The sequence below is a fragment of the Nycticebus coucang genome, chromosome 17, assembly GCF_027406575.1.
Source record: "Nycticebus coucang isolate mNycCou1 chromosome 17, mNycCou1.pri, whole genome shotgun sequence".
NCBI lineage: Eukaryota > Metazoa > Chordata > Mammalia > Primates > Lorisidae > Nycticebus > Nycticebus coucang.
Window position 1 is genome coordinate 87,215,557 of NC_069796.1, and position 27,818 is coordinate 87,243,374.

The 27,818-nt window shown below is 47.5% G+C and overlaps 1 protein-coding gene across 7 annotated transcripts in view; it reads right to left on the reverse strand.

The window, feature by feature from the left end:
• The window catches only part of KIAA0232 (KIAA0232 ortholog), an 81,185-nt gene extending 65,866 nt beyond the window's left edge, over positions 1–15,319 (reverse strand). For 4 of the 7 annotated variants that reach the window (XM_053567478.1, XM_053567477.1, XM_053567476.1 and 1 more), the window contains exons 1-2: positions 15,188–15,319; positions 182–375 (exon numbers count right to left, since the gene is read on the reverse strand). The gene's annotated coding sequence lies outside the window, so the exon portion shown is untranslated. Of the gene's footprint in view, positions 1–181; positions 376–860; positions 919–15,187 lie in introns of those variants that run through there. The other 3 variants (XM_053567475.1, XM_053567474.1, XM_053567472.1) reach the window with 3 other exon arrangements.
• Between the last annotated feature and the right edge of the window lie 12,499 nt (positions 15,320–27,818).

A 27,818-nucleotide genomic window follows, 5' to 3' on the forward strand; every position in this document is an offset into this window, starting at 1 on the left:
CCCTTTCCCACATATACCTAAGGGCTTCCTGGACCTGAGCCCACTCTCTGGAACCGCTGCCGCTGCAAGGGCAGGGTCCACAGCACCTTCCCTACCAGGGCATGACACTTGCGCAGCAGCGAAGCAGGCTTTTTAGCACAAAGATACTTAAAACCATTAAAACAATCCTAGGTTTCTTTACCTTTTACAAAGCAATCAGTTTTTAGTGGATCAAAAGACAGACTTCTGACAACAGGATGTTAACTGGTAGAGCCTCCATCAGAAAGTGAATCCAAGTGGCCAGCGGCTTCAGAGCTGACAGGCAGAACGTGGCACACTTGTGTCTGTGGACCAGAGCACAAGGCAGCAAGCACTCAAGGGCCGGTGGAGGGCTGGCTAAACGAAGAACACCTCTATTTAACAAACATCTGTTAAGTGTTGGACATAGTTACTAAAATGATTTAGAAATGCTACTGAATTTAATTATATTTTGAGGCACCCTTGGACCTGGGAGACACACTAGGAATTCCAAGTATCCTTGAAGCCTAGGCTAGCATTGCTGTCTGTCTCCTGGAACTCTCCTTAGGTTCACGAAACAGACATATTCCTCAAAACCCAAAATACAAATGCAGTAGAACCTCCATTTCTGACCATCTCCTTAACTTGACCTGATTTTCACAGACCAGACACACACATTAAGGAAGTTCCTTACGTTGACACTCTCCTTTGAGGTGACTAGTTTGTTACAGTCTTTTCTTGGGTGGTCAACTTACAGAGGTCCTACCGTACTTTTAACACAGATGAACAATAGTCTAACTGCCAGGCGCCGTGCCTCACACCTATAACCCTAGCAATCTGGGAGGCCAAGGTGAGTGGATTACCTGAGCTCAGGAGTTTGAGACCAGCATGAACAAGAATGAGACCCCATCTCTAAAAATAGTCGGGCGTTGTGGCGGGCGCCTGTAGTCCCAGCTACTTGGGAAGCTGAGGCAAGAGGATCTTGAGCCCAAACCTCACAGTTTGAGGTTGCTGTGAGCTATGATGCCATAGTACTCTACCAAGGGTGACAAAGTGAGACTCTGTATCAAGAAAAAAAAAAAATAGCATAACACTCTCAATATATTTAAAGTACTCAGCAAAGGCTTGGCACCTATAGCACAGTAGTTATGGCGCACATACTATGAGGCTGGTGGGTTAGAACCCGGCCCGGGCCTGCTAAACAACAATGACAACTGCAACAAAAGTATAGCTGGGTGAAGTGGCGGGTGCCTGTAGTTCCAGGTACTTGGGAGGCTGAGGCAAGAGACTTGCTTAAGTCCAAGAGTTTGAGGTTGTTGTGAGCTGTGACATTACGGCACTCTACCGAGGGTGACACAGTGAGACTGTCTCAAAAATAAATAAATAAATAAATAAAAACTCAGCAAAGTGTGATACTAAGCCAAGGTGATACATCCTGGATTGGAATTTTACTCTAAAAAAATGGCACAAATACAGACTACACGGCTTAGAAAAGCAAACAAAAGATGAAAGATAGCTATCTATCCAAATACTAAACATAAAAATCAACTGCCAAATGACTCAAGTGAAATATAAAATCCTTTCCTTATTATCCTGGCCGATAATAAATGAAAAAGCACTTATTATTGGTGATAAGAAAAATGCAAACTAAATCTCCAATGAGGTTTTTCTTATACTCCTATGTTGACAAAAATTAGTTTCTGAGTACCTGAGTTTCTGAGTACCAAGTATTAAAGGAGATGTGGGTTAAGGACTAAATTAGATACATTGCTAATTGGATTCTAATACTGATATGATCACCTTGGGAAGTTATTTTACGTTATCTTGCAAAGTTTGCCATTTGTATATCCTGTAAGTTGACAGTCATATTTTTAGGTATATATTCAGGAAAAACGTATAGTAAGAGCCATATAGAAGACTTCTCAGCAATGTTCACAATAGCAAATAATGGCAACAACTCAAATGTCCATTGACAGGAGATTGAATAAAATGTGGTATTTACACAGTGGGGCATCATGAAATAGTGAATGAACCACTGCATACGGCAACGTTTGTTTAGAAAAACAACGCCAAGTGCAGAAGACAAGTCTTCAAATATAGTGGTATTATACCATTTTACAGAGCGCAAGAATAAGCATAGCTAGACAAAATGTTGTTAAGTATATATGCATTTATGACATTTTATGTTATAAAAATTCACTGTAATCCTAGCACTCTGGGAGGTCAAGGTGGGTGGATTGCCCGAGCTCACAGGTTCGAGACCAGCCTGAGTCAGAGCTGAGACCTTGTCTCTAAAAATAGCCGGGCGTTGTGGCGGGCACCTGTAGTCCCAGCTACTTGGTCGGGAGTCTCAGGCAAGAGAATCTCTTGAGACCAAGAGTTTGAGGTTGCTGTGAGCTATGATGCCACAGTACGCTACCAATGTGGGGCAAAGTGAGACTGTCTTCAAAAATAATAATAAAATAATAATTCAAAGGAATGACCAAAGTTAGTGACCTGCTGTAAGGAGAGGCAATGGAATGAGACAGAGTTGGAACAGACAAGTAAATGGTGGTTCACCCTTATTATCCTAGCACTCTGGGAGGCTGGCGTGGGTGGACTCGAGGTGTTCGAGACTAGCCTGTACAAAAGCAAGATGCTGGCTCTACTAAAAATAGAAAAAGGGTGGCACATGTAGCTCAGTGGGTAGGGCACTGGCCACATACACAGTGGCTAGTGGGTTTGAACCTGGCCCAGGCCTGCTAAATAACAATGACAACTGCAACAAAAAAAATAGCCGGGCACCTCTCCGCTGGCCCAACTGCCACCACGCCACCATATGCACACCAGCTGCATGTAGCCAATAAAGCTGGCCATGGTCACCAAGGAGCTGGGCAGTACCAGTCCTCGGGGGCAGTACACAGGTGCACCTGGAATTTATGGACAACACACCCACTCCATCGTTCACAACATGAAAGGCCCCACTAGGGTGACGGGTTCACCCTGTTATAGTTGGACAGAGAAGCTTGGAGCCTACACTGAACGTGGCTGTGTGCTGGATGTCACGGTGGCAACCACTTGGCTTAACAGGGATGATTTGTTCTTTTTTTTTTTTTTTGGAAACAGAGCCTCAAGCTGTCTCCCTGGGTAGAGTGCCGTGGCTTTATAGCTCACAGCAACCTCCAACTTCTGGGCTCAAGCGATTCTCCTGCCTCAGCCTCCCAAGTAGCTGGGACTACAGGTGCGTGCCACAACGCCCGGCTATTTTTGGTTGCAGCCGTCATTGTTGTTTGGCGGGCCTGGGCTGGATTTGAACCCGCCAGCTCAGGTGTATGTGGCTGGAGCCTTAGCCGCTTGAGCCACAGGCGCCAAGCCAACAGGGATGATTTGGAAGTGTTAAATAAAGCATCTGCATTGTCTGTAAAACAAAAAAACAGGGCAGCACCTGGGGCCCAAAGGAGTAGGGCGCTGGCCCCATATACTGGAGGTGACAGGTTCAAACCCGGCCGGACCGAGGGCATTGTGGCGGGCGCCTGTAGTCCCAGCTACTTGGGAGGCAGAAGCAAGAGAATCGCTTGAGCCCAGGAGTTGGAGGTTGCTGTGAGCTGTGTGAGGCCACGGCACTCTACTGAGGGTGATAGAATGAGACTCTCTGTCTCTAAAAAAAAAAAAAAAAAAAATTAATTAATTAAAAAAAATAAAAAACAAATTGTCGGGCATTGTGGCAAGCACCTGTAGTCCCAGTTACTTGGGAGGCTGAGGCAAGAAAATCACTTAAGGCCCAAGAGTCTAAGGTTGCTGTCAGCTGTGACACCATGGCACTCTATCCAAGACTACAGTTTGAAACTTGGTCTCAAAAAAAAAAAAAAAAAAAGGTGGGGGGAGGTGCCTGTGGCTCAAAGGAGTAGGGCACCTACCCCATATACTGGAGGTGACGGGTTCAAACCCAGACCTGGCCAAAAAAAAAAAAAAATTAGAAAAGGTAGCTGGGCATTGTAGAGGGTACCTGTAGTCCCAGCTACTTTATAGGCTGAGGCAAGAAATCTTGAGCCCAGGAGTTGGAAGTTGCTGTGAGCTATGACGCTATGGCACTCTACCCAGGGCACAGTGTCAGACTCTGTCTCAAAAAAAGAGAGAAAAATTAATTTCCCCTACTGAATGTGAAGAAGACAGGCTACCCTAAAACTCTCAGGCCAAGCTCTTCAACACCTGCTGTAACAGACCATCTGATAGTAACTGACAGTTACCCAGAAGGATCCCTCTGGCCCCAAAAGGATGCCTTTCCTAGTAATGGTTCTATATCTAATTTTGGCTTCCGAGGATTTACGTTCTACTCCAACTTGACCACGATTCCTTCAGAAGGCCTTCAAATCATCCAAGGACAAATTCAACAGGGTGAAGACTGAAATGAGCCAGGAATTTTAAATTCACATGAAATAGGACTTTAATGTCACTGATAAATATTTGAAAATATGCATATAGATGGCTAAATAAAACCAAGGAAGTCTCAACCACACCAAGAATACCAGGTTGAAACAGATACCATGTGTTTAAGGAAACCAGAATGTTTCATCTGGGAAGGGTTAATGAGCACTATAATGCCGTTCATGTACAGACACACACACACACATACAGTGGGGGGAGGAGTAGGGTAACCACAGGGAGGACAGAATCACTCTTTATCTCTCCAGAAGGCAAACTAATGAGTCAAATTAATTCAATCTAAAAATGTAAGAAAAATACTTTCTAATTTTGGCAAGCACCATGATATACATACGACCCAGACCCTACCTGAAGGACCCTAGCTGCTGGGATTGCGGCAGCTGTAGAGATCTGCCCCATCCAACATCTTGCCCTTTCCCAGGTTGATGCTCATCCTGACTGACTGGTAGGAGTATACAGGCCTGGCCATCCAGCCCAACAGAAGGCTACTCCAAAGGCCTGTTCCAATAGGGTTGGCCAAGGCTACCCTATAAGTGGGCCTTTGAGGCAACCCAACTTCTCTTTTCCCCAAGTCCAGATACCAAGGGCATGCCCTAATCAACACCCTGCATGCTAAATTGCATATGCTTCTCAAAGTAGACCTTCCAGAGAACCCACCTTAAGATACACATAAAGGAAATGACTGCCCCATCAGACTTGAAGTGCTCCCTAATCTTATTATAAATAGAAACAATCAGCACTGTGGTTACTATGTGTTTATATATGTGCGTGTGGGGGGGGGGGGGCGAACACAAGCTTAATGTGGAGGGTTACAGCATGTTCACAAGTTCACTTTAAAGACAATGGGATTTCCATACATGCACAAAATGTTCACCTGCAAAGGCCCTGTTTCTTTCACACTGCAGATAAACCAGAATCCAATTTCCACTCTATGGAAACCCTACATTCCATGTCTAACAACAAGCTAATCCAAGTTCAAGCCACTGTAGCCACTTTCAGTTGTGGCACCTTTTCATTCTCTTTAAACCACTAAATACTTTTAATACACTTCTGTTCAGAGAATACTGTATACCCTTTAAAGGTTGAGTACTACAACTGTTCAAGAGTAAGGTAGCCCACCAGTAGCTAATTCAATTTAAATTAAGGGTGGTGCCCATAGCTCAGTACCCATTAGCTGGTGATGCCCGGGCCACCAATGTGCAACAATGACAGCTGCAACAACAACAACAAAACAGCCGGGCGCTGTGGCGGGTGCCTGTAGTGCCAGCTACTTGGGAGACTGAGGCAAGAGAATTGCTTAAGCCCAAGGGTTTGAGGTTGCTATGAGCTGTGATGCCACAGCACTATCCAGGGTAATAACTTGAGACTCCTTGTCTCAAAAAACAAAAGAAAATTTAAATTAACTAAAATTAGAAATTCAGTTCTTCAATGACATTAGCCACATTTTAAGTGTTACCAGTCCTACATAGTCAGTGGATCCAGAATAGAGCAGAGAGCTAACATTTCCATTATTATAGAAAGTTCCACTGCAGGGCGGCACCCCACATGCTGGAGGTGGCAGGTTCAAACCCAGCCCTGACCAAAAACTGCAACAAACAAACAAACAAAAAATCCATTGCTTTGGGCGGCACCTGTGGCTCAGTGAGTAGGATGCCAGCCCTATATACCGAGGATGGCGGGCATCTGTAGTCCCAGCTACTTGGAAGGCTGAGGCAAGGGAATCGCCTAAGCCCAGGAATTGGAGTTTGCTGTGAGCTGTGACGCTACAGCACTCTACTGAGGGGATAAAGTGAGACTGTCTCAAAAAGAAAAGAAAAAAGAAAGTTCCACTGGACAGAGTAGGTCTGTAACAATAAGATTTGGGGGACTGGTGACAATATCACATCATGGTTCAACAGCCAGATGCTGAACTTAATTCTCTATAAAGTTGACAAAAATACAAATTATTCTATGACCAAATTATTAAGAGCTCTATTTATGGCTCAGTGCCTGTAGCTCAGCAGTTAGGGCGCCGGCCACATACACCAAGGCAGGAGGGTTCAAACCCGGCTAGGGCCTGCTAAACGACAACTACAACAAAAAAATAGCCGGGCACTGTGGTGGGTGCCTATCGGCCTAGCTATTTGGGAGGCTGAGGCAAGAGAATTGCTTAAGCCCAAGAGTCTGAGGTTGCTGTGAGCTAGGACACCACAGCACTCTACCAAGGGAGACATAGTGAGACTCTGTAAATAAATAAAGAAATAAATAAAACAGTTTAACTTTTAGAGTGTTACGATATCTGTCTCTAGCTCGGAGCCTGTAGCTCAAGCAGCTAAGGCACCAGCCACATACACCAAAGCTGGCGGGTTCGAATTCAGCCCAGGCCCGCCAAACAACAATGACGGCTACAACCAAAAAATAGCCAGGTGTTGTGTTAGGTGCCTATAGTCCCAGCTACTTGGGAGGCAGAGGCAGGAGAATCGCATGAGTCCAGGAGTTGGAGATTGCTGAGAGCTGTGATGCCACAGCACTCTACCCAGGGCAACAGCTTGAGGCTCTGTCTCAAAAAAATAAAAAATATGTCTCTGATGATATTTCACTTTCTAAAATGAAATAAAACAAGCACTAAGCTCATCACAGTTAAGTCAGGAATGAAAATAAAGTTTATTCATCAATCAGGGTTAGTTGAACCAAGAGACTGACTAGGATTATTTGGTGTTTTATTTAGTTAAAAAGTGGTCAGAATTGATGAAGGGTAAAAGATTCTTAAAAGAAGCTACAGAGGCTCAGCACCTGTGGCTCAAACGGTTAAGGCGCCAGCCGCATACACCTGAGCTGGTGGGTTCGAATCCAGCCCGGGCCCGCCAAACAACAATGACGGCTGCAACCAAAAAACAGCCGGGCGTTGTGGCGGGCGCCTGTAGTCCCAACTACTTGGGAGGCAGAGATAGGAGACTCGCTTGAGCCCAGGAGTTGGAGGTTGCTGTGAGCTGTGATGTCACAGCACTCTACCCAGGACAACAGCTTGAGGCTCTGTCTCAAAAAAAAAGAAGCAGGCGGTGCCTGTGGCTCAAGGAGTAGGGCGCCGGTCCCATATGCCGGAAGTGGCGGGTTCAAACCCAGCCCCGGCCAAAAACCACAAAAAAAAAAAAAAAAAAAGAAGCAGCTACAGAGGGGCAGCACCTGTGGCTCAAGGAGTAGGGCGCTGGCCCCATATACCAGTGGTGGCAGGTTCAAGCCTGGCCCTGGCCTAAACTGCACACACACAAAAAAGAAGTAGCTATACAAAATAGGTAAGTGGAGAATGAGTTAACACTGGTTAATAGGTCCAACCTGTCAGGGTTTGTTTTAGGGACCTTAACGTAAACCATTTTGTTCAAGTATCCTAACAACCTTTTGAAAGAGATGGTATTATTGTCGGAAGCTACAACTCAGATCTTAAATAGGCAGGTCACTGACAGTTTATGGCAGAGCAGGAGCCCAAACTTCCGTCCATACAACTCAAAAGTAAACTGCAACAAAAAATAGCCAGGCACTGTGGCAAGTGCCTGTAGTCCTAGCTACTCGGGAGGCTTAGGCAAGAGAATTGCCTACGCTCAAAAGCTGGAGGTTGCTATGAGTGCCATAGCACTCTACTGAAGGTGACAAAGTGAGACTCTGTCTCTAAAAAAAAATTAAAAAAAAAAAAAAAAAAAAGGCTTGGTGCCCGTAGCTCAGTGTGTAGGGCTCTGGTCACATACACGGAGGCTGGTGGGTTCTAGCCTGCCCTGGGGCCAGCTAAACAACAATGACAGCTGCAACCAAAAAAAAAATAGCCCGGAGCTGTGGCAGGTGCCTGTAGTTCCAGCTACTTGGGAGGCTGAGTCAAGAGAATCACTTAAGGATGAGAGTTTGAGATTGCTGTGAGCTGTGATGCTACAGCACTCTACTGAGGGCGATATAGTAAGACTCTATCTCAAAAAAAAAAAAAAAAAAAAAAGGGTGGTCATGGTGGGTGGGGTGGGTGGCTCATGCCTATAATCCTAGCACTCTGGTAGGCGGGTGGATTGCTTGACCAGCCTGACCAAAAAAGTGAGACCCCCGTCTCTACTAAAAATAGAAAAACTGAAGCAAGAGGATCGCTTGAGACCAAGAGTCATAGGTTGCTGTGAGCTATGACACCACAGCCTCTATCCAGGGCGACAGCTTCAGACTCTGCCTCAAAAAAAAAAAATAAAAAGAGAAAGAAAGAAAGTAACTGAAGAAACAAAACAAAGGCTTGAATAAATCTCCAAACTGGGCAAACAATTTTGAAATAGGTTTTGAAATACAGTTATGTACTTGCTATTAGAATTCCAAAGGTACTTTGGAAAATATAATTATGCTAGAAACAAACTTCTGGCTGAAAGGGAAACTAAATCCCTACTCTTTCAAACACTGCCTCCCCCCACCACAATAATGAAGGCAGTGGTTCTCAACCTGTGGATCGCAACCCACAGGAACTGTATTAAAGGGCTGGGGCATTAGGGAAGGTTGAGAACCACTTAATTAAGGTAACACAACCATATTACTAAAACAAAAAAACCCCAGCATCTTGGAAAAACGCACTGAGGCATATTTCTTTACACTTATTTATCCCCATGTATTTTTCCCTCCACAGTTGACTCATTTTATTTAAACATTTACTGAGTGGCTCATCTCCCCCAAGTAGGCACTACTGAAGACTACTGTCCAGTCCCTGTCACGGTCATTAGAACTGCACACATGCAGGTCTGCACATACACACTCACACACTCAAGCATTTTTTGCAATTATTAATCTTTATGCGCAAATCTTTGGGGCAAGTTTTAACTTGAGATTTATTAGGAAGATATAGATTTCCAATGATTAAAACAAAATCAGAGACAGCCAACATAAGTAGCCTCCAATACATTCTTCGGCTGCAGATAGGGCATTCATGTTGCCGTAGAACCCACCTTTTTAAAGCTCCTGGATACAGTTTGATCAGACCAGGGATTTACTCAATAGGTAATGATATAAACTTAAATACAGTAACTAAATGTTTAATTAAAAGTTTTTAAATTATAGCTGTTTTTCTCACGTATCTGCTCCCTCTCTAGCCTGGGGGCAAGACTGCCCATAAGCCAGAAGACACAGAGAAGTGTGGAGAAGACCTATCTACAGGAGGAGTTTGGGGGAAGATATCAACAAGGAAATTTCTTCAGCATTCCAAATACTAAATAGGAGTCTACTGCTTAATGAATAATTATAAGATATAAGATTAAAGTGAGTGCGGTACCTGTGGCTCAGTCGGTAAGGCGCCGGCCCCATATACCCAGGGTGGCGGGTTCAAACCCGGCCCCGGCCAAACTGCAACAAAAAAAAAAAAAAAAAATAGCCGGGTGTTGGGGCGGGCGCCGGTAGTCCCAGCTACTCGGGAGGCTGAGGCCAGAGAATCGCCTAAGCCCAGGAGTTGGAGGTTGCTGTGAGCTGTGTGAGGCCACGGCACTCTACCGAGGGCCATAAAGTGAGACTCTGTCTCTACAAAAAAAAACAAAAAGATTAAAGTGAAAGCATTTGTTTTACTGAAATATAAAGTACTATACAATGTAAAGTTCAGCAATATCAATTTTCCACTGACTTAAGCCACATGCAAAACACATGCTCATCTACAGATAGGCCTGCCTGTCTTCAGAATAATTTAGGACCACTGTCATGAATCTGTTTATGCAAAAGCACTCTCCAATTTATCCCCAAAACTATTCAGAGAACATAGGTGCAGTTGGAAACAAGATCATTTTTTTTCCTTTTTTTTTGAGACAGTCTCACTTTGCCATCTCCAGTACAGTGCTGTAACGTCACAGCTCACAGCAACCACAAACTCTTGGACCCAAGCGATTCTCTTTGCCTCAGCCTCCCAAGTAGCTGGGACTACAGGCGCCTACCACAACATTGGGCTATTTTTAGAGGCGAGATCTCTCTTGTTCAGGCTGGTCTCAAACCTGTGAGCTAAGGCAATCCACCCATCTCAGCCTCCCAGAGTGTTAAGATTACAGGTGTGAGCCACCATGCCCAGCCTTATTTTTTTTCTTTACACACTCGCTAGAGATAAATCTGTGGACTCTTGTCATAATAAACCAGCATATTCAATCAATCAATTTACCCAACCCTTACTGTTCTCTAGGCCTGCTCCAACTAATAGCTAAAAGCTGCCACTTACTGAGTACTTGCTATACACTGGGCCCCATTCTAAGTGTGTCATGTGGATTCACAGAGTTCTTATATAAAGCCTTTCTACTCCCCTTCTGCTGAAATCAGAGACCATAAAGTAATTCTGAGTTAATTCAAATATTTAACAAATGAGTCTTATGTAAAAGCCTATATACCAGAGGGAATCAGTAATGAGTAAGATTTTCCTCTGTTTTCTCAAGGAGTTTATAACTCAGGAAAGAACTTCATGTAAATAAATTAAAAAGTCATAAGCAAAAAAGTAAATGAGTGGAGATACCAGGTAAGCACTGTGTCAGAGAAAAATGATGAGGAAGTAATTGTAAAAATCAGGTTGCAGGGGTGGCGCCTGTGGCTCAGTGAGTAGGGTGCCAGCCCCATATACCGTGGATAGCGGGTTCAAACCCAGTCCCGGCCAAATTGCAATGAAAAAATAGCCAGGCGTGTGGCGACCGCCTGTAGTCCCGGCTACTCGGGAGGCTGAGGTAAGAAAATCACCTAAGCCCAGGAGTTGGAGGTTGCTGTGAGCTGTGACATCACAGCACTCTACCGAGGGCGACAAACTGAAACTGTCTCTAAAAAAAAAAAAAAAAAAAAAAATCAGGTTGCAGAAGCAGCAGCATTTAAGCCACGTCGTCGTCAAGATTTTGATAGGAAGAGAAAGGTGGAAAGGCTATCTCAGAGTAAGGAATGACAATCGTGAAGCAGCGAGAGGTCTCGTGCTGACATATAAGGTGACAAGAACAGATGTGGTAAAAGATGAAGCCAAAAGTCAGAGGGGCCAGATGGCAAAGATCTCAGTGACTTCCTAACACTTTAAAACTAATTCTCCACCATTGGAGAAAGGTGGTGTTGCCTCCAGGGAAAGAAAATCTTTGTAGGAGGAAGCCCACACCTACCAACATACACGTCAAGTCCCTCAAAGGCAACGGAAAGGGCAGCAATGTTGAGAAGCTCTGGTATATACCTGGGGTGGTGAGCATGATACAATTTGATTTACATACTAAAGAAGTGCTAAAAATTCATTTCATTTTCATAAATGTTTGCAACTTATTAACAAAAAAGCTAGTTATTGGCTCCGTGCCTGAGTACAGTCATTATGGCGTCAAAGTTGGAGGTTTTGAACCTGGCCCGGGCCAGCTAACCAACAATGACAACTGTGACACACACACACACACAAAAAAAGCCAGGTGGTGTGGCAGATGCCAGTAGTCCCAGCTACTTGGGAGGCCGAGACAAGAGAATCGCTTGAGCCCAAGAGTCTGAGGTTGCTGTGAGCTGCGACACTACAGCACTTTACCAAGGGTGACATCTGCCATACATTAACACCACTAAAGATTTTTTCTTTCTTTCTTTCTTTTTCTTTTTTTTGAGACAGAGCCTCAAGCTGTCGCCCTGGGTAGAGTCCTGTGACGTCACAGCTCATAGCAACCTCCAACTCCTAGGCTTAAGCAATTCTCTTGCCTCAGCCTCCCAAGCAGTTGGGACTACAGGCGTCCACCACAACACCTGGATATTTTTTGGTTGTAGTTGTCACTGTTGTTTGGATTCAAACTCACCAGCTCAGGTATATGTGGCTGGCGCCTTAGCTGCGTGATCTATAGGTGCTGAGCCAAGACTTTTTCTTTACAGCAAACAAAAACACCTGTACTTCTAAATCCCAATTCCTATAAAATTAAATATTTACAAGTAATGTCTTCCCCTCCCTTTGATGCTTCAGTGGCCAAACTGGCATTTCATTGACAAAACAGGCTTACATAAAAACCAACCATTATACCCAAAATTGAAGCAGGATTTTTTTTTTTTTGGACAGAGTCTCACCATATTGCCCTTGGTAAAGTGCTGTATCGTCACAGCTCACAGCAACCTCTAACTCTTGGGCTTAAGCAATTCTCTTGCCTCAGCATCCCAAGTAGCGGGAACTACAGGCTCCTGCCACAACGCTCAGCTGTTTTTTGGTTGTAGTTGTTGTTTGGCAGGCCCAGCCAGCTCAAACTTGTCACCTTTGGGGTATGTGGCCAGTGCCCTAGCCACTGAGCTACAAGCACTGAGCCTGAAGCAGTTTTTTAACTATTAAAAATGAATTATTGGGGTGATGCCTGTGGCTCAAAGGAGTAGGGCGCCATATACCAGAGGTGGCAGGTTCAAATCTGACCCTGGCCAAAAACTGCAAAAAAAAAAAAAAAAAAAAATTATTGGGTGGCGCCTTTGGCTCAGTGAGTAGGGCGCCGGCCCCATATACCGAGGGTGATGAACCCGGCCCCGGCCAAACTACAACAAAAAAATAGCCGGGCATTGTAGCGGGTGCCTGTAGTCCCAGCTACTCGGGAGGTTGAGGCAAGAGAATCGCCTAAGTCCAACAGTTGGAGGTTGCTGTGAGCTGTGTGATGCCACAGCACTCTACCAAGGGCAATAAAGTGAGACTCTGTCTCAAAAAAAAAAAAAAAAAAAAAATAGAATTATTTGGCTGGGCACCTGTAGCAGTGCTTATGGCTCCAGCCACATACACCAAGGCTGGTGGGTTCGAAACCGGCCCAAGCCAGCTAAAACAATGATACTGCAACAAAAAATAGCCAGGCGTTGTACTGGGCACCTGTAGTCCCAGCCACTAGAGAGGCTGAGGAATCGCTTGAGCTCAAGAGTTTGAGGTTGCTGTGAGGTATGATGCCACAGCACTTTACTGAGAGAGACAAAATAGACTCTGCCTCAAAATAAAAAGAAAAAAAAAAAAGAATTATTTAGCAAGTGCAGTAATTGAATCTAGGATATAGGACACATTCATTGCAAGGAGCTTCTATAGGTATGTGAAGGCAAAATTTCAGAAAAAGCTTTTTTCTCTTTTTAAGACTGGGTCTCTCTCCATCACCTAGAGATGGAGCGCAGTGGCGTGATCATAGCTCACTGCAACCTCAAATGCCTATGCTCAGGCCCCTCCCGGCTCCACCTATCGAGTTACCTTGGACTACAGTCATGCACCACCACACCTGGCTAATTATTTTCAAAGACAGGGTCTCCACAGATTATAAGGCTGGTCTCCTCTTGGCCTCAAGGAATCCTCCCACCTCAGCCTCCCAAAATGCTGGGATTATAGACTTGATCCACTGCACCAGGCCAGAAATAGTTTTTGTCACAAAGACACGACAAAAATTCTGAGACCTATTTAAGAATGGTTTAATCCAAAATAACTGACAGAGAATATCTGACCTTCAGGATGTGGAGTGATACATTCTCACCGCTCCCTTTAAATTTAAAGTCTACCAACGGTCAAAGTGTTCTGGAATGGGTCTTATACTACATAGGAGAAATCTAGTTGGGGGATTTCACTGTATAGCTTCACCCACATCACTTAGTATCAAAACCAATTGTCCTAATTCCCTTAAAACTTTCTACCACCATTTTTTGAAAAAAATAAGCAACCCCAGAAATGTAAAACACATTCTTAGGAACGTGGAAGATGGGTCAAAACATCCACCAACCCAAGTGATTATTACCAAAAATCACATCTGTATAAATTATTCCAAATAGCATGTCATTTCACTTAAACACCCCCAATTATGGTTTTACTGGGTTAAATTTTTATAGTTAGCCTATAGAAAACAAAAACTGAAAGTGGCAAAAAAAGAGATCAAAACCGAATTCTGCCATGACTTGGAAATCTGCTACCAAGACCTAGGGGGCCCTGTCATCTGGGCACGACGTGTTGTCAGTTAAACCCTGAGGCAACAAGAAGCATTTCAAACACAACAAACTCTCGCCTCTCCAGAGGGAAGCAGTGAGCTCCAGAAAACAAGGCTGCAGACGCATGCTATGGAAGCGAATCCCGGAGAGGTCAGGCTTGAAGAAGAGCCAGGGCCAGGGCCAGGGCCCGGCCGCACCGGCGGCAGCGCGCCGTGACTTTGCGGGCCTGTCTTCTTTGGTAACCTTCGCCGAACCTTGCGGCCGGCCCAGCCCCACCTGCCCCCCGCGCCATAGGCCGGCGCGCCCGTCACTCAGCCGGCCGGCTGGGCCCCGCCCGCCCGCAAGCCCTCCTCCCCCTCCCCGCGGTTTTCCCTTCCCCGGGCCCCAAAAGGACAATGTTGGAGGGGAGGGAGACGGAGGGGACGCGAGCGGGAGGCCCAGCTAGCCGGCCCGGCCCCGCTGCCCAGGACGTCGGCTGCCTCCCGCGGGCCAAGCCTCCTGCCCGCGTCCGCCTTCAAGGCTTCGCGCCCCAGACTCACGTCCAAGCACCCCGCCTCGCCGCCCCCCAAAAGAGCCACCCCCGACGCAGCGACACCAGCCCCGGCGGGAGGCAGCCGATGGCCGGCCCATTGTGCGGACTCATCGTCCGCCACCCGCCGCCCCGGAGGACTACAGTAAGCCGGAGCCCCGGGCCCGCAGCCCGGCTGCACGCACGCCGGGACCGCGAGGGTGGGCCGGGGGCCCGCCCAAGGTCCTCGCGGAGCCCCCCGGCCCGGCGGCGGCGGCCCGGCCTCCCTCCAGCCGGCCCTAGAGCCCCTAGGCGGCCACCAGTCGGTTTGCCAAGCCCGCGCCCACCGGGTTCCCCAGCCCCCGCCCCTGCGCCGCCCGCCCCTGCCCGCGGTACCTGCTGAGGCTGCCGGGCGGCGCGGCAGCCGGCGGGGGCGCCTCTCCTCTCGCTGCGAGGGGCTGCGGGCGGCTGCCGAGCGCCGGGCGGCCCTGGCCTGCGCCTTACGTAAAGCAGCGGCGGTCCCAGCGCCACTCGGCAGAGGGCGGGAGGCGGCGCGCCGGGAGCCGCTCCGCTCTGTTACCCGGCAACTGGCCTCAGCGCCCCGCCAACCAGGGGCGCGCTCCATATCCTTCCGCCCAGGCGCCGGGATTACATCAGCGCCGGCCGAGCCCGCCCCTGCCCCGCCTCTCCGGCTGGGGCGCGGGCGCACGCGGGCTCTAGGTGGGCTGAGCGCCCCCGGGGACTGGCTCCGGCTGGGAGCGGCGGTCTAGCGTTCTCCTCCCGCGGCCAGGCGTGGGTGGAGGAAGCCACCGGGAGGAGAGAGGGCTGCAAGCGGGAGCCTACCTGGTGTGCGGGCTTCGGAGAGGAGACGCCCCCTGCTGAGAGCCGCGTGGGGCTGTCCTGGGGAAAAAAACCCCAAGTGCCACAGCCGCCCCCGCCTCAGGCCCTAGCTGGAAAGTGGGGCTCTGCAGGCAAGTCCCCGGTGCGGGGCCCCTTCTTGTGTGGCACCTGCTCCACCTGTCCGCGCCCCCTTCTCCCAATGCCCTGGGATGGCTGGAGTGGGCGGTTTAAAATAAAGACTTTAATTAAAAAAAATAAAAAGAAACCGGAAGACAAGCTAAAGAAATGTGTCATGACTTTTTTTTTTTTAAGTAGGCAAAAGTAATGAAATTCTGGAAGATTAAAAATTGGGAACCAAAAATGTGCACTAACCTTTTAATCACAATCTCTTCATATCCACCCACCTTCCTAGATTTGACTCCCAGGCCTGTTCTAAAAAAGTAAATAATTAAAGTATCACAGACAGCAGAAAGAAAGGAGTCAGGAAGATTACCCACTTAGAGGAAACAGGTCCAGAGAGGGAATGATTTACCTGGGATCATTTGTTCATCGGTTTACTTACTGTGCACCCTAGCTGCCAGGCACTGTTTTTCTGTTCAGAACCTGCAGGCAAAGTTCCCGCACTGGCTCACAGGCTACAGGAGAAACAGACGCTAGATAGTCAGGACACTACATGCTGGAGGTGCTGTAGGGGCTGACCCAGAAGGACTGTCATTTATAGACTATCTACAAAGTGTTTCTCTGGAATCATTTTATTTGTTCTTCACAAGAATCCTGAGACAAAGCATTATTATCCCTATTTCACTGGTGAGGAAACTGAGGCTCAGAGAATGTAAGTGATTTCACCCAAGTTTGGGTGTTAGTGGACAAGGTCTTCTGACTCCCCTAAACTACACTGCCTCTTGCTGGAAACAGGATTGGAGCCCAACCTCCTAGCTCTGACCTCTGGGGTCTTCTTTAAACAGCTCTCTCCCTTCATCAGCTGGCTCCTAATTTTATTTGCTAAATGTTCATCCCAGGTGAATGAATCTCAACATAAATCACAGTACAGTAGTTTAATCAGGATCTTCTGAGCACCTGTTCTGGGCCTGGCTCTGTGCCAGACAGGGGCCATCCTTGTATTCCTGGAAAGCAAATTCTGAAAAGGAGGAAGAGGATGGGAAGGGAATGAGAAATTCAAGGCAATCTGGAGTAAAAGAGGGGAAGATAATGGAGCTTCAGAGTCTAGTTTCCAGCCTAGTTTTGAGTAGCCAACCTTCCAGGTCATGATGTGCTCCCCGACCCCATTTTGCTTATTTATTTATTTTTATTTTTATTTTTTTGCAGTTTTTGGCCAGGTCTGGATTTGAACCTGCCACCTCTGTTATATGAGGCTAGCGCACTACTCCTCTGAGCCACAGGCGCAATCCCCATTTTGTTTATTTATCTGCATTTTTTTTTTTTGAGATAAAGTCTCACTTTGTCTACCCTGGGTAAAGTGTCATGGTGTCATAGCTCACAGCAACCTCAAACTCCTGGGTTCAAGAGATCCTCCTGCTTCAGCCTCCCAAGTAGCTGGGACTACAGGTGCCCACCATAACACCCCTCTAGTTTTTTCTAATTTTAGTAAAGAGGGGGTCTTACTCCTGCTCAGAGTGGTCTTGAACTCCTAAGGTCAGGCATCCACTGGCCTTAGCCTCCTAGAGGGCTAAGATTATAGGTAGGAGACCCAGTGCCCAGCCTATTCACAGCTTTTATCAGTGTTTGAAATTATTTTATTTATGTGTTTGTTTCCTCATTAATAACAGCTTCCCTCATGGAGACCTTCCTTGATGATCCTGTGTGGACACCAGCTGAATTAAACTCAGGAGAACAGTAGCTTTCTTGGACGTTTGAGCTGAACTCCTGAGGGCCTAGGGAGTGCAAAGGCAGCCAGGGGACCCCAGTGTTAAATCAAAGTTGGTGTGGAAGCAGTAAACACTCCCTTTGGCATTTTCTTTTTTTTTTTTTGTAGAGACAGAGTTTCACTTTATTGCCCTCGGTAGAGTGCCGTGGCGTCACACAGCTCACAGCAACCTCCAACTCCTGGGCTTAGGCAATTCTCCTGCCTCAGCCTCCCAAGTAGCTGGGACTACAGGTGCCCGCCACAACGCCCGGCTATTTTTTTGTTGCAGTTTGGCCGGGGCTGGGTTTGAACCCGCCACCCTCGGCATATGGGGCTGGCGCCCTGCTCACTGAGCCACAGGCGCCGCCCTCCCTTTGGCATTTTCTTTTCTTTTTTTAATATTTCCACTTACATTTATAGCACTTTAAAAATTTTTTCAGAACATTAGGGGATACGCATGTTTTGTTTATATACTTTGTTTTTTGTACAGACTGAATCAAAGTTGTATGTGTGCTCTTCACTCAGATAGCGGGCACTGAGCCCAATAGGTGTGCATTTACCTATCCCTCCATCCCCTTGGCCTCCTCTGGCATTTTCTTTTTCTTTCTTTTTTAGGCTGGGCCTGGATTTGAACCTGCCACCTCCAGCATAGAGGGCTGGCGCCCTACGCCTTTGAGCCACAGGCACCACCCTCCTCTGGCATTTTCTTTTTTTTTTTTTTTTTTGTAGAGACAGTCTCACTTTACTACCCTCAGTAGAGTGCCGTGGCGTCACACAGCTCACAGCAACCTCCAGCTCTTGGGCTTACGTGATTCTCTTGCCTCAGCCTCCCGAGTAGCTGGGCCTACAGGCGCCCGCCACAACGCCCAGCTATTTTTTTTGTTGCAGTTTGGCCAGGACTGGGTTTGAACCCGCCACCCTTGGCATATGGGGCCGGTGCCCTACTCGCTGAGCCACAGGCGCCACCCTCCTCTGGCATTTTCTACAAGGAAACCATCTTGGTCTCTTGTGTATGTCTGAGATGATTCATGTCATTTCTCCAGTCTCAAGAACACCTGCCATGGCTCTTCAACCCCCGGCACATATGCAAAGCAGTGAGGGGGGAAGATGACAACCCCCAGTGCCCTCTCGCTTTGATGTTCTGGATGCCAGCGAGGATTCTGGTGAATGCCAGCCGGGGCAGTGATTTTGTAATGTCTACACTGTTTCATTAAAATTCATCCTAAGTCAACTTTTAAATGAATGATGCCTAGATAATAGCATAATGAACAGCAGGGATGAGGTTGAGCCTGGATGCTTTGTGGTGTCACACAGCACACGCCGACGGACAGAAAGCAGGGCCAGGTCTCTTTGGGTCTTTCCCTCTGTGGGCCTCAGTTTCCCTATCTGCACAGCAAAGATTTCAAACTCCTCTGTGGGTGTGTGTATGTGTATGAAATTTGAAAACAATTTCGATGAAGCAGCACTTGGATAAAAGAATATGTATATGGCCAGGCTTGTTGACTCACGCCCATAATCCTGGCACTCTAGGAGGCCAAAGCCGTGGCTGGGTGGATTGCCTGAGCTCACAGTTTCAAGACCAGCCTGAGGCAGAACAAGACCAGGTCTCTAAAAAATAGCCAGGCATTGTGGGAGGCACCTGAAGTCACAGCTACCTGGGAGGCTGAGGCAAGAGAATCTCTTGAGCCCAAGACTTTGAGGTTACTGTGAGCTATGAAGCCATAGCACTCTACTAAGGGCGACAAAGTGAGACTCTGTCTCCCCGCGCCCCCAAAAAGAATATGTATAAACGCTTATCTGTCACTTGACACCACCAGTAACAGCTCCTGATTACTGACTCCAAGTTACATGACAGGTACTTTATTCACTTTGTCATTAACCCCCACAATAGCCAGGAGGGGAGAGATTATCTCCATTTGTATTTAGAAACACCACTGAGGCTCTGGACAGGTTAGGTGACACACTGCTACTAAGTGGCAGCACCAGGATCTCATTCCTGCCCTGTTGTTGCTATTGTGCCACACTGTTTCATTAAAATTCATCCTGAGTCCGAAGGCACCTGTGTCTCATTGGGTAGGGTGCTGGCCCCATATACTGAGGGTGGCAGGTTCAAACCTGGCCCCGGCCAAACTGCAACAAAACATAGCCAGGCATTGTGGTGGGTGCCTGTGGTCCCAGCTACTCGGGAGGTTGAGGTGAGAGGATTGCTTGAACCCAAGAGTTTGAGATTCCTGTGAGCTATGATGCCATGGCACTCTACTGAGGGTGACAAAGTGAGACTCGGTCTCTTAAAAAAAAAAAATTCAGGGCGGCGCCTGTGGCTCAGTCGGTAAGGCGCCGGCCCCATATACCAAGGGTGGCGGGTTCAAACCCTGCCCCGGCCGAACTGCAACAAAAAAAAATAGCCGGGCGTTGTGGCGGGCGCCTGTAGTCCCAGCTACCCGGGAGGCTGAGACAAGAGAATCGCTTAAGCCCAGGAGTTGGAGGTTGCTGTGAGCTGTGTGAGGCCACGGCACTCTACCAAGGGCCATAAAGTGAGACTCTGTCTCTACAAAAAAAAAAAAAAAATTCATACTGAGTTGGGGCGGTGCCTGTGGCTCAAAGGAGTAGGGCGCCGGCCCCATATGCTGGAGATTGGCAAGTTCAAACCCAGCCCCAGCCAAAAACTGCAAAAAAAAAAAAAAAAAAAAAATTTCATCCTGTGTCAACTTTTAAATGAATGATGCCCAGATAATCCCCCACCAGATAAGTCCTCATGGCCTCCCCCACAGGACCAATACCCTCATTTAGAATGCTACCCGTGCGTTTCAGCTCAGATGCTGTCAGCCAAGGTGACCAACTGGCCCTTCTGTCACAGCCTTCTCTCTCCATCACCCTAGGCCTGCACCCCTCCCTAACAACCCTCCTCTTAGAGGTGAACAGTTGAGGTCAAACCTCTGACACAGCTCCTGACGTGACTTTGAGTAGCTCACTGACCTTTGTAGGGTTTCGGCTTCCTAGCATATGAAATGATGGAGGGATAATGTCCCTCAGTTGTATGAAGGGCCAAACCAAATTGGCAGTATGACTGTCCCCTGGACACTCTACAATGCTGTGTAAATGTTAAGTCTTGTCATTATTCTTTCAAACTTGTTCCAAGGAATAATGGCTTTTTCCCCATTTGTATTCCTCCACCCAATCCATAGGAAATCAACATCACTGGCAACCTTATGGCCCAGAAGTAGGGTATCATGGTGATTAAGCACACAGACTGGGCCACCAGGTTGAACCCAGGCTCCACCTGTCAGCTCACTGACATGGGTAAGTTTCTTAGCCTCACAGTTTCCTCACCTGTAAAATGAAGGTAATAATAATAGTATCTACCTCAAAGGGTTGTCGTGAAGGAGTAAGTCAACCCACACAGAGGCTTTATAACAGTGCCCAGAACACAGTAAACACTCAGTAAGCATCAATAGCCATGACCAGCCCTCCTTACTCAGCTCCGACCCACCCCATCTCCTGGTCCCCTCTCCCTTTCTCCCTCTGTTAGGTAGATAGACTCTCCTAAGTGGGTGCATGGCCTGGGTTCTGCCCTGAGCAATTGCCCCACCTGGGAAGAAAGCCATCTTGCTGCTGCCCTGCCTTAATCCTTTTTTTTTTTTTTTTTTGTAGAGACAGAGTCTCACTTTATGGCCCTCGGTAGAGTGCCGTGGCCTCACACAGCTCACAGCAACCTCCAACTCCTGGGCTTAAGCGATTCTCCTGCCTCAGCCTCCCGAGCAGCTGGGACTACAGGCGCCCGCCACAACGCCCGGCTATTTTTTGGTTGCAGTTTGGCCGGGGCCGGGTTTGAACCCGCCACCCTCGGCATATGGGGCCGGCGCCCTACCGACTGAGCCACAGGCGCTGAGCAACTGCCACACCTGGGGAACGGGGGATACCCCCATGGGCCAGGCAGCTCAAGGGTTTGGAAAGTGACTGGGATTAGAGTAACCCAAGGCTAATTATCATGTAATTAACTGTCCATCTAAGTGGTTCCCTGGTAAAGTCTGACCCACAGGAGGAGCCAATCCAGGCACTATAAAACAGGACCCCAGACAATTACTACAGCCTTTTTTATTGCTCCCAGGTGGTCCATTCCTTGTCTGTGGCAAATGTATCTTGCTCTGTAAACTTGTATCTTTCTTACTCTCGCCCAGTAAACCTATCTTTATTTTCCTCAATAAACTTTGTTTCACACTTGCCTGGCTTTTGGAGAGTCTGACAACCAAGAACACAAGACAACTGCCTAAACCCTGACACCTCTCCATTGCCCCTTGTCACTCCGCATGCTCCAGGGGCAGTTTCGTCCACTCCTGCAGCCGTAAATAACACAGCATGGAATGACACCCAAGTCTCTTTCCCCTCATCTCAGCCTTTCTCCCTGAGGGTCCAGCTGCCTGCTGGTGAGGCCCTGCCCCCATGTGTCCCCAGCTGACTCATGGCCTTCCTCTGTCACTCTATCCTACACTGCATCGCTCCCCTGCAGCCTGAGCCAGAGTGCTGGTGCATTGCCCCATTGAATCTACTTCAGAAATGGCTTTGCCGGCAGGCTAAGGTCAGACACCCTGGGTGTGAGTCTAATGCTGTCACTTAGCAGCTGTGCAACCTCAAGAAAGTTGATTCCTCTTTCTGAGCTGACCTCCACAGCTCTGAACTAGGAGAGCACCTCTAGGAGTGAACACTAATCTCTCGATTCTCTGCCTACTACATGAAGCCCCTCCCACCGTTTAGTGAGCCTTCTCCCTTGCAGACCTGGGGAGGAAGCAAAGCTGACACCTCTCTGCAGAGCCTGACAGCCAGACACCACATTCGCCTCCCAACCTCAGCCCTGAGGACTTGTCATCCTTGTAACGACATACAGCCTCTCCACTGTTTGCTCTTTCATGCCCAGAAGTGCCCTTTGTCTGGGCACTTATCATGTGAAGGAGTTAGAATTTTTTTTTGGTTTTTTTTTTTTCAGACAGACTCTCACTTTATCACCCTTGGTAGAGTGTCATGGTGTCATAGCTCACAGCAACCTTAAACTCCTGGGCTTACGTGATTCTCTTGCCTCAGCCTCCCAAGTGCTGGGACTAATGGCATGAGCCATCGTGCCCAGCCCTAGAAATGGTTTTTAATCAAATAAGGACATTATCTTTCAACTCCAAATGCTACGTCCCTAAAAATCTTCTGTGGTCATAAATAACACAACACGCACCTGCTCTGGGTCACCTGATTTTTTCTTCATAGCACTAATCACCACATACTTGTGTATTTATTTGTGGCTTTTCTCCCCTATTTAACAGTAAACTCTGAGAGGAAAGGCAGGGATCCGTCTACTTTGTCCACAGATGCCCCCTCAGCCCCTTGAACAGGGCCTCACACACAGCAGGTGCTCAGAATCAGTATACATTGAAGAGGACCGGCAAGGTGGCTCACACTTCTAATCCTAGCACTCTAGGAGGCTAAGGCAGGCTGATCCCCTGAGCTCAGGAGTTCCAGACCAGCCTGAGCAAGAGCAAGATCCTGTCTCTACTAAAATAGAAAAAAGGGGAGTGCATAGTGGCAGACACCTGTAGTCTTAGCTACTGTGGAGGCTGAAGCAGGAAGATTGCTTAAACCTAGGAGTTTAGCGACACCAGGGCACTCTAGCCTGGGGCAACAGAGGGAGTCTCTGTCTCAAAAAAAATTGAATGAACTACATATAAAGATCAGAGAGCACCAAAGATTTACTTACAACTTCATTTTAATCATTCCTATCACACAGAATTGCTACTAACAGTTAATGAGGCTATGGTGTTTATAGGGAGAATACATGTAATTGGGCGGCGCCTGTGGCTCAGTGAGCAGGGCCCCGGCCCCATATACTGAGGGTGGCGGGTTCAAACTCAGCCCCGGCCAAACTGCAACAAAAAAATAGCTGGGCATTGCGGCAGCCGCCTGTAGTCCCAGTTACTCAGGAGGCTGAGGCAAGAGAATAGCCTAAACCCAGGAGTTGGAGGTTGCTGTGAGCTATGATGCCATTGCACTCTACCGAGGATGATAAAGTGAGACTGTCTCTACAAAAAAAAAAAAAAAAGAGAGAGAGAGAATACATATAATTAATACTTGTTAAAATGGAAATTATATTTATATTTACATGACATAATTATTTCATCGTCTGATAACAATGCTTAAATATCCTTGGCAGGAAGCCGACATCTTCCACAAAGAAGTAACTTTCAGTGAAAAGATGCTCCCCTACCCCCAACCTCCTGGCACACACAAATCCTGGAGCCCTCAATCACAGCAGGTGATTCTCCTTCTATGAGCCTCTGGGTCCCACATGGAAAAGTTAGGTAGGGTGGCCAATCCCTAAGGCCCTTTCAGCTCAGACTGGGAGACCTTGGTGGTGGGAACGGCCACCCGCCCCACCTCTCCTGATCACAGATATATTCTCCACCAGGGCCCTGGACCTCCATAACCCAGCGGCCCCTTCAAGCGTTCATTCATCTTTTTTTTTTTTTTTCTCTTTTAACAATTTTTTTATTGGCTCAGGGCCCGTAGCACAGTTGTTACAGCGCCAGCCACATACACCAAGGCTGGCGGGTTTGAATCCCACATGGGCCAGCTAAAGAACAATGACAACAACAACAACAACAACAACAAAAAATAGCAGGCATTGTGGCAGGCACCTGTAGTCCCAGCTACTTGGGAGGCGGAGGCAAGAGAATCGCTTAAGCCCAAGAGTTTGAGGTTGCTGTGAGCTGTGATGTGATAGCACTCTATTGAGGGGGACATAGTGAGACTGTCTCAAAAAAAAAAATAAAAAAAAACAATTTTTATATTAAATCATAACTGTGTACATTAATGCATTTATGGGGTACAAGGTGCTGATTTTATATATAGTTTGGAATGCTTACATCAAACTGGTTAACATAGCCTTCACCTCACTTACTGGGTTCTTTCATCTTGGTCAACATTTTCAGAAGCAGAAAGATGGTCCCTCAAAGTATAATACCCAGGAGAGGGTCCATCTACCATGCACCTTCATGTTGTTCCCCCAACCTTGGGACACATTTCCCAGCCCTGAGAAACTTGTTCATCCTCCAAAACCCAGCTCAGCTCCTGTGTCCCTTCCTTCCTTTCTTATTATTTCTTTTTTTTTGAGACAGGAGTCTCATTTGTCACCCTCAGTAGAGTGCTCTGGCATCACAGCTCACAGCAACCTCAAACTCTTGGGCTCAAGCAATTCTCTTGCCTCAGCCTCCCTAGTAGCTGGGACTACGGGCGCCTGCCATAACACCCGACTATTTTTAGAGATGGGGTCTTGCTTTAGCCTCTAGCTCAGGCTGGTCTCAAACCTGTGAGTCCTGGCAATCCACCTGCCTCAGCTGCCCAGAGTGCTAGGATTACAGGTGTGAACCACCGCACCTGGCCCCCTGTGTCCTTTTCAATGAGAAAATCTGTCATAAGATGTTCTGCTGCCCTAATTTCTCCTCCCCCGTAGCTTATGAGGACTCTTGTGATGGCATCTTGTGGGTGAACATTAGGGAAGTTACTATTATGGGAATAGAGTTAGATTAAGATAACAATGGAATGATTGTGGGAAAGGTAGTGTGATCAGGGTCGGGTATGCAGGATAATGGGAGAGGACATGAACCTCCAAAAAGAATACACTATACTGGGGGTTTCATGAGACAACTTGGAATGTACATTAAAGGATTTCAGGAAAAGGCCTGCAAGGGCCAGGCTGGGGGCCTGAAAGGGCTTGGGGATCCGTTTTAGGACAACACATGCAGCTGACTCTTTGAGGAAGAAAGATTAGTTCTGGGCGGCACCCGTGGCTCAAAGGGGTAGGGTGCTGGTCCCATATGCTGGAGAGGGCAGGTTCAAACCCAGCCCTGGCCAAAAACTGCAAAAAACAAACAAACAAACAAAAACAAAGAAAGAAAGATTAGTTCTGGGGTGGCGCCTGTGGCTCAAGGAGTAGGGCGCCAGTCCCATATGCTGGAGGTGGTGGGTTCAAACCCAGCCCTGGCCAAAAACCAAAAAAAAAAAAAGAAAGAAAGATTAGTTCTTATGCGTGTGAGATAAGAGGATTCAGCTTTGTTCCTCCCGGCTCCTGAAAATGAGTAAGGGTAACGCAGCAAGTAATCTGCCCCGCAGGAAGCAAAGGATTAACTGGGTGGCATCCAGCTCCAAAGTCCATGCTCCCATGCCCTTTGCTTTCTGTAATCCTGTTTGTGATTGATAAGTATCTTAAGGAGTAAAAGTAATAAAAATAGCTAAAGGGTTATTGGGTGGGTAATCCAGAATTAGGGCAGGAGAAATGCAGAGATGCTGTTGTTGCAAATACCCATTAACTAATCAAGAGAAATAATAAAAATCGAGTGCATCCGGAGTTTGAGGTCTTTGACCTTTGAGGGTGTTGACCTCCCGGGCCTATTCTATAAGTTCTACTCTGTTGGGCGGTGTCTGTGGCTCAGTGAGTAGGGCGCAGGCCCCATATACCGAAGGTGGCGGGTTCAAACCCAGCCCCGGCCAAACTGCAACAAAAAAATAGCCGGGCGTTGTGGTGGGCGCCGGTAGTCCCAGCTGCTCGGGAGGCTGAGGCAGGAGAATCGCCTAAGCCCAGGAGTTGGAGGTTGCTGTGAGCCGTGTGACACCACGGCACTCTACCGAGGGCCATAAAGTGAAACTCTGTCTCTACAAAAAAAAAAAAAATAAATTCTACTCTGTTTCTTTTTTTTTTTTTTTTTGTAGAGACAGAGTCTCACTTTATGGCCCTCAGTAGAGTGCCGTGATCTCACACGGCTCACAGCAACCTCCAACTCCTGGGCTTAAGCGATTCTCTTGCCTCAGCCTCCCGAGTAGCTGGGACTACTGGCGCCCGGCTATTTTCTACTCTGTTTCTATTGTCTTTATTTTCCCCATTCCCTCATCGCCACCGAGCACTGGGGCTGCTCATGCGTGGTGAGGGCTGGTTCCCGACACCTGGTGTCCAATGTGGCTGGCTTGCTACAGCACCTACTGTGCAGATTGGGGTATGTTTGCTGCCACGTGTCTCTCCTCACAAGACTGGGCCTGTGAATTCTTTTTTTTTTTTTTTTTTTTGTAGAGACAAAGTCTCACTTTACCGCCTTGTGTAGAGTGTCATGATGTCACAGGACTCACAGCAACCTCTAGCTCTTGGGCTTCGGCGATTCTCCTGCCTCAGCCTCCCGAGCAGCTGGGATTACAGGCGCCCGCCACAACGCCCGGCTATTTTTTGGTTGCAGTTCAGCCGGGGCTGGGTTTGAACCCGCCACCCTCGGTATATGGGGCCAGCACCCTACTCACTGAGCCACAGGCGCCACCCTGAATTCTTTATCCGTAGCACCTGTGTTTGGTAAGGGCTTGCGAGCCAGGCTCAAGGCCTGGCAGAGATGTCACCTCTTTCAGGGTGCCTTTCTGGGATCCTAACCAGAGTGCAATCTCTCCACCAGGAATTCTTCCTGCCCCCAGCCCCTGTGTTTGTTTCTTCTTTTGATCTATTCCTATTTAGTTTCTTGTCTATTGCCTGTGCTCCCCAACAGGCTGTCTGCCCCAGAGTGGGGACCTGGCCTACAACAGAGCTTGATAATATGGTAGATTCTCAGAAAACGTTTGCTGGATTAGTTTTTGTCTGGAATTTATCCTTACCCATTGACTGTGAGCTTTCCAGAGGGAAGACAATCCCAGCACTCCACAGGATCCTGGGGCCTATTAGAGCTATTACAGTGTGCTTACGTATCCAGTCTCACTCCACTCTAGACCTCAGAGCTGAAAGAACTGGATGCTCTCCCAACCTAACCCTCATATAAGAGTGAAGACCCACTCAAAGCCCAGAGAGGGAGAAAGGTGTGCCCAGGGTCACACAGCAGAGGCACCTGACACCCACTCTCTTCACTTCATGCCCCCTGAATTTTTCTCTCTCTCAGGTCAGTTCTTGTGTCTTTTCTCAGCAAAGTCTTTCCTTTCCAGAAGCCACCTAATTCCCCTGAATTTTACTCATTTTACTCATAGAGACATGGCTGGGAGTTTTCATGGCAGGGAGTCACTCTCAGGCTAGGATCTGAATTCTGCTTCTCGAGACCTCCCATCAGAGGGACCTGGGCAAGTTGCTTCATTTCTTTTCTTTTAAATTTGTAATTCTGGTAAAATATACATAATGTAAAATTTCCTGCCTTAATCTTTTTAAGTGTACAGTTCAGTGTTGAGTATATTCACATTGTTCTTTTTTTTTTTTTTGAGACAGAGCCTCAAGCTGTCACCCTAGGTAGAGAGCTGTGGCATCACAGCTCACAGCAACCTCCAACTCCT